Raw genomic sequence first — 10800 nt, 5'->3', positions numbered from 1 at the left:
TGCTACTTTGAAGTCCTTGTCTTATTGAAGGATTCCAGCTCCAGGGACTCCAGGGGGTTCAGGTCCCAAAGAGGAGGTGAGTTGCTGACAAGGGAAGGAAGGGACTGACAGGCCTGAGGGTGAACCAGATGGATGTCGCTTTATTAGAAAATGGCTGCATGTTTTATACCCTATAATTGTGCAATAGCTTAGCTACAGGCAAGATTGGAAGCAGACTCGATGATTCAGGGATGAAAGCCATCATTAACTTCATTGCAGCTTTTCCCCTGAGACAAAAACACTAGGTTCAGCTAGTATCCAAGTGCCTGTGTTCTCTGAGGTTCAATAACTCCACCAGTCACCCTCCTCCGTCAAGGCAAGAGCCACAAGTTCCTCCCGCTGGAGATAAGGAGAATGACTCCCTTTGGCAAGCAGGGACTTTCCTCGGACCCCTGAAGGAATGGAGGCCCCTGTGCAAATGCATGACCTTGGGAAATAAACTGGGGACAAGACACTCCACTACAACTTGTAAGGGGGATGTATTGTAGCTTTTCCACTGGGCAGAATAATAAGCACTGAGGTGTATCCTAGTTGCGTTCCTTTGCGTCTTCTCATCCTATACTGGGACTGTCACTTCTCATATGCTCCCTAAGGGAAAGGTCCTGGTGTCTGACTCTTTTCCATTACACCCTACCATTCTGATTCCTATCTGCTTATTGATGGAACTCTTGCCTTTAATGGCCTCAGGCCCTGGGTCTAGATTGTTCACTTTTCATCCTTGGGGGTCAGGTGTGCCAGTTAGTAAATCTCTAACCTTCCTGTTCGCGGTGTAGTCAGGGGGACACAACAGGGAATCCTGTGTCCAGAGGCATCACGCGATATGGTTCCACATTGGTGGGAACTTTTCGCAAAGAACTATTTTGTTTAAAGAAGCTGCCACTGTATAGATTTTCATCCTTTTCCAAAGCCCCACAAAATTTTCCAAAGAGGCATATAGAACTCCAATTAAATACAGCAAGATTTGTTAAAAATGAAAGTAGAAATTTTTGCTAGGGAAGTGTGGTTTGCAATGTCGAAATGCTGGAACTTTGTCAAGCAGAAGAGGTGGCCATTTGCCATGCAGCCCACGCCATCTTATGCTTCCTCTCTACTGCATTTCTAAAGGCCTATTGCAGTAGGTCCCTGCTTTCTCCAGGTGGCATGCTGTCTTGCCTGTCCATGTAGGCAATGGAGTTATGGTATTTGAGGTATTTCTTGGGGTAGATATCTGATCTTGTCCCTGTCTGGTGGGTGTTCTGTTCTTTGGATGCTGTTGCCCACTCTGAATCCTAATCAAGGGTGGTAGCTGTGTGGATGCACATGCAGGTGACCCAAAGGAAGGGAAGGCTCAGGGGATTCGCAGAAAAGAGGTCAATTATTTCTTATGTATGTGGGTATTTGAATGGTAGTCCCCAGGGTAGACAATAGATGGCGACAGACGCCTACTACTGTTAAAATAGCGATGAGCTGCCATGTGGGTGCTGAGAATCAAAAAAGCTCCTCTAGCGTGACAATTCCTTTAGAAATTGAAAACAGCCACAGCGTCATCTCTCTCGTGGGCACGTGGCCACCGTAGTGTAACAAGGTGTTCTGAGACATTTGCTGGCTCACGGGAACGAATCCCTGACTGCTGAGACGCTGACTTCTTCACATCCACAGAAGGCAAATTCCCAGAAGGATTATTCCGGGAAGGATCAACATTATAAGGAGGTTCTGTCACTCGAAACCAAGAAGCTGAGGACATGGCAAGTGAGGTGATCGATCCACCGAGGGAAAAATTCCACAGGACTTCACTTATAACGTGGAATCGGAGTGTTCATCTGGCACCCGCAGAGCGGAGTCACCAAGAACATGGCATGGAAGGCGCAGTCACCTTAGTTACTTTGATTTAGCTAACCCATGATACAAGGATATACAACGTACGCTATCGTTAATTATTCCTAGGTAAAGAAAGAATCTATTTCTACAAACTAGGCAAAGCGAAGGTAGAAGTGAAGTTTCCGTAGTGTAGTGGTTATCACGCTCGCCTAACACGCGAGAGGTCCCCGGTTCGAAACCGGGCGGAAACAAAGTTACTTTTGTTAATTTCTGTTTCCAGATTCTCAACTCATTCCTTACACTTTTGAGTAGTTACCATAAAAAAATCTCGGGTCTTTGATTTGCCACTTGACTCCCGGCATACTTTCTTAGGCCACGAAGTAGCAGTTAACTTTAGGAGAACGCATGGATTCATCTGGCATACAAGAAAGTACATGGAAAATTGTAAAAACATCAAGGGATTAGCAAGGAAAGAAAGACGTCGGGGGATTAGCTCAAATGGTAGAGCGCTCGCTTAGCATGCGAGAGGTAGTGGGATCGATGCCCACATCCTCCAATTTTTAGGCTTCTTGAGAGTCACTCACACTCCACAGCAATTCTCAGGAAATGGGGGTGACTTGTGTGTTCTCTTTTGGAGCACAAATTCACGATACGACCTTTCCGAGTATCTAAGGGCTGAGAATGTGGCTAAATGCCATGGTGCTTGCCTAGTGTGGAAAGCCCAACCTAATTCAATGCCATCATAATTAAAGTTTGGAGAAATAGCAGAGGACATCTGACTTATTGCATTGCACTCATCTGCACGTGTCTCTGTAATGGATGGGGAAGATCACTAAAAGGGTCATTGTAAATATCGTAGCACAGATCTCTGCCGAGGAGTGCTTGGAGGAACAAGGCTCAGTCTCAAAACTGACAGGAAAAGATGTCTGCGAAAATACGCTTTGGACCTCACTAAGCTGTTGCACATTGGTGAATGGCTTGGGGTTCTGAACCCGGTATTCCTCAGCTGAGTCTCTAGATAGGCAGAAGGCAGGAAAGAAACAGGAGTTACCAGCCTTCTGACCCACCCAGGAAGTCAGGTGGTGACGGGTCAGTGTGGCTGGACGGAAGGGACACTGGAGTGAATGGGACATTTTTCTGTTGTTTCCCTCTGCTCTCAGATGGATTCCATCTGTGCTTTAAGGCCACTAAAACCACGGAAAGTCTCGGCAGTTGTGGGGCTGGGGTCAATAAAGATGAAGTTCTTTGAAAGCATTCTGACTGAAATGACTACTACTTAGTAGACTAGACTGTGCTTTGTTTTGTGTGTGTGTGTGTGTGTATGTGTGTGTTCAAGTTAAAAAAAAAAGTTTCTCACGTGGCCCGTACGGGGATCGAACCCGCGACCTTGGCGTTATTAGCACCACGCTCTAACCAACTGAGCTAACCGGCCAACAAGAACGATGTTTCTGTTACAACTTCAGAAGGGTAAGCATACAAATGCCAATTACCATTAGGTCTTGTGTTTTTATTTGTTTGAATTTTTAAGGTTTTCTGAAAAGAGGTATGAAACAAAAGAGTTCTAAACCTGAAAACCGAAGAGGGTATGTGTCACATTCCGATGATTGCTGAGCCTAGACAAGCAAGTATACTTGCTCAGATCGCAAGTCTTCCTCCAGCTGCAGATGTGAGGACTACAGAGCAGTCGAAGCTGAATTTTCTAAGGTGCTATGCTTCACTAGCTTCCAGTAAATGGAATTGCTTCTAAAATATAATTTCCACTTGGCCCGTACGGGGATCGAACCCGCGACCTTGGCGTTATTAGCACCACGCTCTAACCAACTGAGCTAACCGGCCAATTGAGAACTATCTGACTGTCGAACTCTACAGGTAGCAATTATTTGCGATTCTGAAATGAGTATTTTCAAGTCGCCCCAAAAACACTGACGTTGGGCGCTTTTGGTCTGAGCGTTGCGGACCCTCGGCAAACAAAACAAAAGAAAACAAAAGAAAACAAAGCAAAAGAAACAACAACAACAACAACAAAAAACCCGCAACAAGCCCAAGGCGACACCCACGGAACTGAATGCAGCCGGGGCTGCAGGATCTGAAGCCTGGGTTTCCTCCGATCCGGATGCTGACTTGAAGTCTCCTCATCTTGACATCCGAAAGAGCCCCTCGTTCCACAACCAGGAGCTTTGGTGATACGGAGTACCTGTGACTTCAAAGTCGCCCCCAACCTCGGAGTCTGTTTTCGAGGAGGTCAACGCCGGGCATCAGCCTCCACCTACCGAGACCTTTGTTCTTCCGTCCCACTTTTGGTGAAAAGAACTGTTGATTCTGTTCACGAGGGACCGACCCTCGGACCTCCCGCTCCCTAACTGGGGGTCTTGCTGAGGCAACAACCACAGAAGGAGACCCGAACAAAGGGGGATTCGGGAAAAGTGCTACGCGTGACGCACAGTTCCTAGAACGTCACAATCTACTTCACCACTCTAAACTCGAACGGCTTCACCGCCAGGCTGTCAGGTCCCTTGTGGCCAAGGTCCCCGAAGGCCGGGCCAAGAGCTCCGCGCGGCCCTCATTTCAACGCCCTGCTTCAGATGTGGATCCTGTAACTGTCTAAGGTTAGAAAACCTGCGCGTGCGCAGCTGACAAGGACCTTACAAACTTTCTCTGGTTTATCCCAGAGAAAGCCCAGGAACTGCGTCTCGGGTTCTCATTTACCCTCTTTCAAAACTACTGAGGGTCTGTGGAGATGGGGTTCTTGGTCACAGCGAGCTTGATTAGGACATCTTAGCGGGATAATAGTTAATTTCTTCGGGAGACCGGGACAGAGTTCCTCAGAATATTGGTCCTCGTGAGTGGGAAGGTTTTTTTTTTTTTTGTTTTTGTAAATATATTCTCGGATCCCGTTAGCATGTGTTAGACAACATAAATCAGTTTTGCCTCACACCTCCATAGGAAGTGAACATTCTTAAATACCTGCCTGATTCTCGTTGAGCTGTCTCAGTACTGCTAAAATGCCTGCGAAATCGCACCCTAAAACGGAACTCCGGGTTCTTATCTGGAAATCTCCATCGGGGAGACTGTGGAACCTCAGGTTCAGATTTCAGGGCTCCAGACACTTGTAGTATTTTCCAGAGTGTGGGAAAATCTCGAACGGCTCCAGTGCCGCTGACCCGTTCTTACACGCATTATGTATTGAGCAGTGTTAAAGAAATTAAGGCAACCGGGTTCTTCAGTCTGAATGAAAAGGAAAGGGCTCCTTCTGGCAATTTTAAATTGAAAAGAGGAATTAGCAAAGACCTCAACCTCCAAACACAGAAGTCACACATAACAGATTAAAGGGGTGACCATGCAGAGCAGCTGACCTGGCCTATGTTATTCTCTGGACTTCATCTCCAGCACCACAAAACAGTCAATAACTGCGTGCTGGAAAGGCCTATGCCTGAGGGATGGCAGCTCTAGGGTAGAGCAGTGGCTGATCTAGAATGAGAAGAAGCAGGAATGCCAGCCAGCTCCAGGCATGCGCTTTCCTCCCTAGTCCTTGTGGTGGAGGTACTCCCAGCGAAGACTCCACACATGGGCTTAAGCTAATGGAAAGTCTTTATTAGCCAGCCGGTGACGACACTGGGCATTCTGATCCGAGTGTAGCACTGAGTCTTTCTCATGGTGAGCTTATAAGCACAAAAACCATGTTCTGGGTTGACACACCTCCTTTAACAAGAACAGTTAGTCAGACTGAAACAGCAAAAAAACAAAAACAAAAACACAAAAAACAAACAAAACAAAGTTAGCACATTAGGGACTGCCCCAGAACTATGTACTTTGATAGATTAAGTCTTTGTTTTCAGTTTTAGCAGATGGTGCTGCCTCTGTGCTGAGTTTTACACCCTGAATGGTATTTCCATCATGGAGTCAGCTGTGCTAAGGTCTGAGGGCATACTATGGTCTGGGGCCCTGTTACAACTCTAGGGCCTTATTCTCTGGTAAATACCTTCAAGGGGTTTACCTTTCTTTAGATCCTGCCCTGGGGTATATTTGACGGTTTAAAAAGCAAATGGGCCATGCGGTGTTGCACACCTTTAATTTTAGCACTCAGGAGGCAGAGGCAGGTGGATCTCTGAGTTCCAGGCCAGCCTGGTCGACAGAGTTGGTTTAGATGGCCAGGGCTACACAAAGAAACCCTGTCGTTAAAAAAAAAATGTTTAGTAAATAAATAGAAGGCAAGTGAAAGTGGTATATATTTATTCATTTTAATGCAATGTGTATATATTATTTTATTTATTTAAAGTTTTATAAATGTAAGTGTATCTGTGTACACATGAGTGTAAATGCATAAGAAGGTCCAGAAGAAGATACTGGATTGCCCTGACTGGGTGCTGGGAACCAAATTCTGTTCCTCCGCACAGAAGTGTGTGCTCTTAACCACCTCTACAATGTAGTTTTATAATTATAACATCCTTTCCTGTTTAAAGAATTTGCATGAGATAATGAATTAATTACACGTCATGTGATTTAGGCCACTTATCCATAGCACAGCCAGTGTGCTGGAGAGGGTGTTGGATCTTCATAAGGGATGGCTTGCTTCAGAAGCTCCTCCAGGTCCCTGACCCTCTCCTTAACACTGTCTCTTTCCCCCCATCTGATCTCACGCAATTGACTTTCTCAATTGTGGAATGTGACTCATAATAGAAGACACATTCTGCTAATTCCATGAGTCCATACAATCACTCTCGCCCTCTTACCAAATAGACTCATAAACAAGGGTCCTGAACCCCTGCTCCAAAGCACTTACAGTTCTGTGGAAGGCATTGGCTACTGTCTGTTCCCAGCAGTCACTCTGAGGACAATGTTCTCCCACTCTTCCCCCGTGACATTTATTTCTCAGGCTCCAGTTTTTCAGACCCTGTCTCTGTCTACCTTTTCTCCTGAAACTTCAAGGTTTCTAAATTACCTAGCTAGCACTTCTTTATTCCACGTATCTTTTTGTTTGTTTGTTTGTTTTGTTTTGTTTGAGATTGAATCTCTCTGTCATCTTGGCTATCCTGGAATGTATACTAAACTGTAGACCTTGCTGTTTCACAAATCAAGTGCTTACCCTGATACTAGCTATACTCAGAGAAAGTGACCATGTTTCAGTATTGAGCCAGAATCCTGCTTCGGTGAGGAAAAACTGTGGATGGCACTGAACTCTGCTTCCTCTCTTCTCTTGGCACTCGATTGTTTAGAAAGACTGTGAGGAGGACCAGGCAGACTATGAGACCCAGGAAATAAAGAGAAGTGGGGATAGGGGAGGGGGAAGCAAATTGGTAAGACAAATGCCCTAGGTAAGACAGTATGGAGCTGCCATGTGTTTTTGTTTTGTTTTTCTTTGCTCTGGGCAGCGGGGGGGGGGGGGGGGGTCTTTTGAATCTGTGTTGACACATACGCAGAAGGCAGAAGCTTTTCTTCTGGAAAATAACAACAATAAAGCGTCACCTTCATGAGCTCATGAAATTGGGTGAGGAATCGCAGCACAGGGAAAGTAGGAAAGAGTGGGAGGGGCATATGATAAAGAAACATTGTATTCCTGTACGCTGGCTGGCCGTGTCAACTTGATACAAGCTAGAGTCCTTGAAGGAAAAGGAACCTCAATTCAGAAAATGTCTCCATAAGATTGGGATTTAGGCAAGCCTGTAGGGCATTTTCTTAGTGACTGATCAATGGGGAAGGGTTCCGCTCATTGTGGGTGGGGTCACCCCTGGGCAGCTGGTCCTGGGTTCTATAAGCAAGCTAGGCAAGCTATGAGGAGCAAGCCAGTAAGCAACACTTCTCATTAGCCTCTGCATCAGCTCCTGCCTCCAGTTTTCTGCCCTACTTGAGCTCCTGTCCTGGCATCCTTTGATGATGAACAGTGATGTGGAAGTGTATGCCAAATAAACTCTTTCCTCCCAAGTTGCTTTGGTCATGGTGTTTCATCATAACAAAGACAACCCTAACTACGACAACCTGGATGAAATTTTCAAGGAAACAAAAATGAAAGGTTGGCCCTGTTTTGTTTCTCATCTGGCTTTGTCAATCACCAGTGAGTGATTAGTTCTACTGAGCCTCGGCTTTAACAGTAAAATTTGAATAATGATGCATAGGCTTAGTGGGGAAAATAGGTTGAGAGAAATAATATCAAGATCTCTAATGGGTTTGGGGGTCATAGATGTGGAAAAGAAGAAAAGAAACAAAAAACAAACAAACACACACACACACTAGCATCATTGTGTGACAAAAACAACACACACACACACACACACTAGCATCATTGTGTGACATTTTGAGGGATTATTCAAGACAAAAATGGTTGGACCTGCAAGCTTGCATGAACTGTCCTGCACACCTGTCTCAAAGAACTGATGTGAGCTGTTTACACTTTTAAGTATTCAGTGATAGGCACTGTTCCAACAGGGCAGGGCTGACAGGAAAGAAAAGGAGATTGAGAACAATGAAGATGTAAAATGTGTACAGTAAGATGACAAGTAGTAGCGCAAACTCGGCACCCTTGTTCAGTCCTACATCATGACTTCAGGGCTTGTGAGGCTATCAAGGGCACAGGGCTAAGAGAGTCTCTGTTGGTTCTCTTGGAAATATCCCCACCTTAAAACAAACACCTAAAAATACAGACTTGAGAATTGATGATAGAAATGGGAACAGATAGAACACATTGGATTGAATCTATGTGGTATAACCAAAAGCTAACTTCCACAGCCCTCTTAGCGCAGTAGGCAGCGCGTCAGTCTCATAATCTGAAGGTCCTGAGTTCGAGCCTCAGAGAGGGCAGTTTTTGCTGATTGGATGACTTCCCTTTCAACACGTTCTTAAAGCTAGACTCATGGACAAACGAGTACTGCAGAAATTTTAGGAACCCTGCGACTGAGAACTGCCTAACAGGATGTCTTTCTGTGTGAACCTTTATAGAACGTAGAGACAGAGACATGAAGGTTCAGTAAATGGAACTGTCCCCTAGTGTATTTCTGGTTCCTCTGATACTTAGGACAGGAACGCTCTACGACGAGGTCTGACGGGGAGGGGGCAAACAAGATGCTGGACTTCCTTTTTCCAGTGTTCCATACTTACCAGCAACCGGAAGTCAACTTTGAGGGTAACTAGAAGACTGGGCTAGCTGATTTGGTATTTGTACTGAAATAAACTGGGAAACAGGCTAACCCTCGTCTAGAACAGGGAGAATCCAGGCTGTGAGAAAACTGGTCTGGGGTCAGGTGGATCTAGGTGAAAAACTGCAAAGCTTCTGTTATCCTAAGGAGGACCTGACACACGGGACTTGTAGGAGTAGTCCAAGAAAGAGAGAGGTCCGACCCCGAGGAGCGCTGTCTTTAAGGAGATATTGCATAGTTAGCAATTTTAACTGTGGCCTCAGAAGTCTTCATATTTCTGAGGAGACAAAATGCCCAGCCATGCTTCCACAATGACATCAGGATAATCTGCTATGGAAAAACCCTGATGACCAAAAAAGATAAAGGATTTTTTTTTTTAATCCTGTCTCTTGGGGGTGGGGGTGGGGACAAGGCAGCAACCAGGTGTGGTCCTGCTGAGTTATAGTACCCATCCTGCTCTTACTTAGTTCACACTCAAAAAAAAAAAAGTGTCTCACTTAAGAATAGCTTAAGCAGACAAAACAGGGGTTCTGTTAAATTTCTACCCTTTAAATAATTGCATTTCCTGTCTTCCAGATGTCCCTGCCTTGAGGCCTATGTTAGAATTTCTTACACTGCAGTCACCTGACCTGAAATTGTACACATTGTAAAATCCCTTCCCCAGATCCTCTTGTCTGAATTCTTGGAGCCAATGAGGAGTTGCTTTGCATGGGAAGATGGCTCTGTAGCTGTGTTAAGGTCACAGAGTCGGGAAGAGAGTTTAATTTAGCTTAGGGTTCCAGAGGGCTAAGAGGCCAAAATGGTGAGAGACTGACAAGGAAGCCTCAGACATGGCTGCAAGAGCAGGAAGTCAAGAAATCACAGCTCAACTGCAAGCACCAGGCAGAGAGAGGAGGAGGCAGGGTGAGTCCCTGAAGTCTCAGCTGAGCCCTGGGACTCTTCCAGCAAAGCAGCACCGCTTCTGCCAACAGCTCCACCAACTGGGGACCAAGTCTTCAAGGTTCCTGAGCCTAAGGTGGGCATTTGTCACCCTCATCACCACAGACAGACTGTCTGGGATTACCCAGGTCAGTCCAATAGAATCAGATGAGTCGATAAAAACAGAGAACCTCTCCCTTTATTATGCAAAGTAATTCAAGGGCAGGAGATTTAGAGATGTATGTGAGTACAAACTGGTCCTTCTATACAAGCTTTGAAAATGGTGGAAGAGGTGAAACCTAGAAGCTGGAAAGAGAAGAAAAAGGATTCTCCCAATGGAACACAGACAGCAACACTCCAACGGCGTCATCATACCACCACATGGTCAACCCTTTGATTGTTCTAACATCAATAAAAATTGCCTTTGGAATACAGGGAGGGTCCAGCCGTCTTCTCTGTCTCGAGAACTGCTATGTCTGTCTTGTAAGGGAATGTTAGGAGAAAATTTCCCTCACAGGCATAGTTTCACAGTCAAGAGTCTGTTACATACTTTCAAGTAAACTAAAACCACAGGCTCTCTTTGCATCCAGGTGTGTGAGCAGAGCTGTTTGCAGACCTAGAGTGTTGGCTGAATGACTGTATTTAGTTGTTTTCCAATGGGTTCAATTGAAGATGCCAGGATGTGCTAAAGGAGGGCTACAACTCTGAGGGTAAAGAAGTCTACTCACAGCGGTGCTGTATGTCTTTAATCCCAGCACTCAGGAGACAGACAGAGGCAAATCTCTTGTGAGTTCGAGGTCAGCCTGATCTACAGGAGCTAGTTCCAGGACAGGAAAGCAACAAGAGAAACCCTGTCTCAAAACACCAAGCAAAAAATAAATTAAAAAGTAAAGAAGTCTACTCACAACGGGAATCATCT

At 45.4% G+C, this 10800-nt stretch overlaps 5 non-coding genes across 5 annotated transcripts; 3 read left to right on the top strand and 2 right to left on the bottom strand.

Annotated features, from left to right (window-relative positions):
• Positions 1–2014: 2014 nt before the first annotated feature.
• On the top strand, positions 2015–2087 carry Trnav-aac (transfer RNA valine (anticodon AAC)). The gene has a single exon. It is a non-coding gene; the product is annotated as a tRNA-Val (tRNA).
• Positions 2088–2319: 232 nt separating this feature from the next.
• On the top strand, positions 2320–2392 carry Trnaa-agc (transfer RNA alanine (anticodon AGC)). Its single transcript has one exon. It is a non-coding gene; the product is annotated as a tRNA-Ala (tRNA).
• Positions 2393–3194: 802 nt separating this feature from the next.
• Trnai-aau (transfer RNA isoleucine (anticodon AAU)) lies at positions 3195–3268 on the bottom strand. Its single transcript has one exon. It is a non-coding gene; the product is annotated as a tRNA-Ile (tRNA).
• A 330-nt stretch (positions 3269–3598) lies between these two features.
• Positions 3599–3672, bottom strand: Trnai-aau (transfer RNA isoleucine (anticodon AAU)). Its single transcript has one exon. It is a non-coding gene; the product is annotated as a tRNA-Ile (tRNA).
• Positions 3673–8555: 4883 nt separating this feature from the next.
• Positions 8556–8628, top strand: Trnam-cau (transfer RNA methionine (anticodon CAU)). The gene has a single exon. It is a non-coding gene; the product is annotated as a tRNA-Met (tRNA).
• Positions 8629–10800: the final 2172 nt, after the last annotated feature.

The sequence above is a fragment of the Myodes glareolus genome, chromosome 14 (genome assembly GCF_982192425.1).
Source record: "Myodes glareolus chromosome 14, mMyoGla1.1, whole genome shotgun sequence".
NCBI lineage: Eukaryota > Metazoa > Chordata > Mammalia > Rodentia > Cricetidae > Myodes > Myodes glareolus.
The sequence above is the reverse complement of the archived record's forward strand: the minus strand, read 5'-3'. Positions and strand labels throughout refer to the sequence as shown.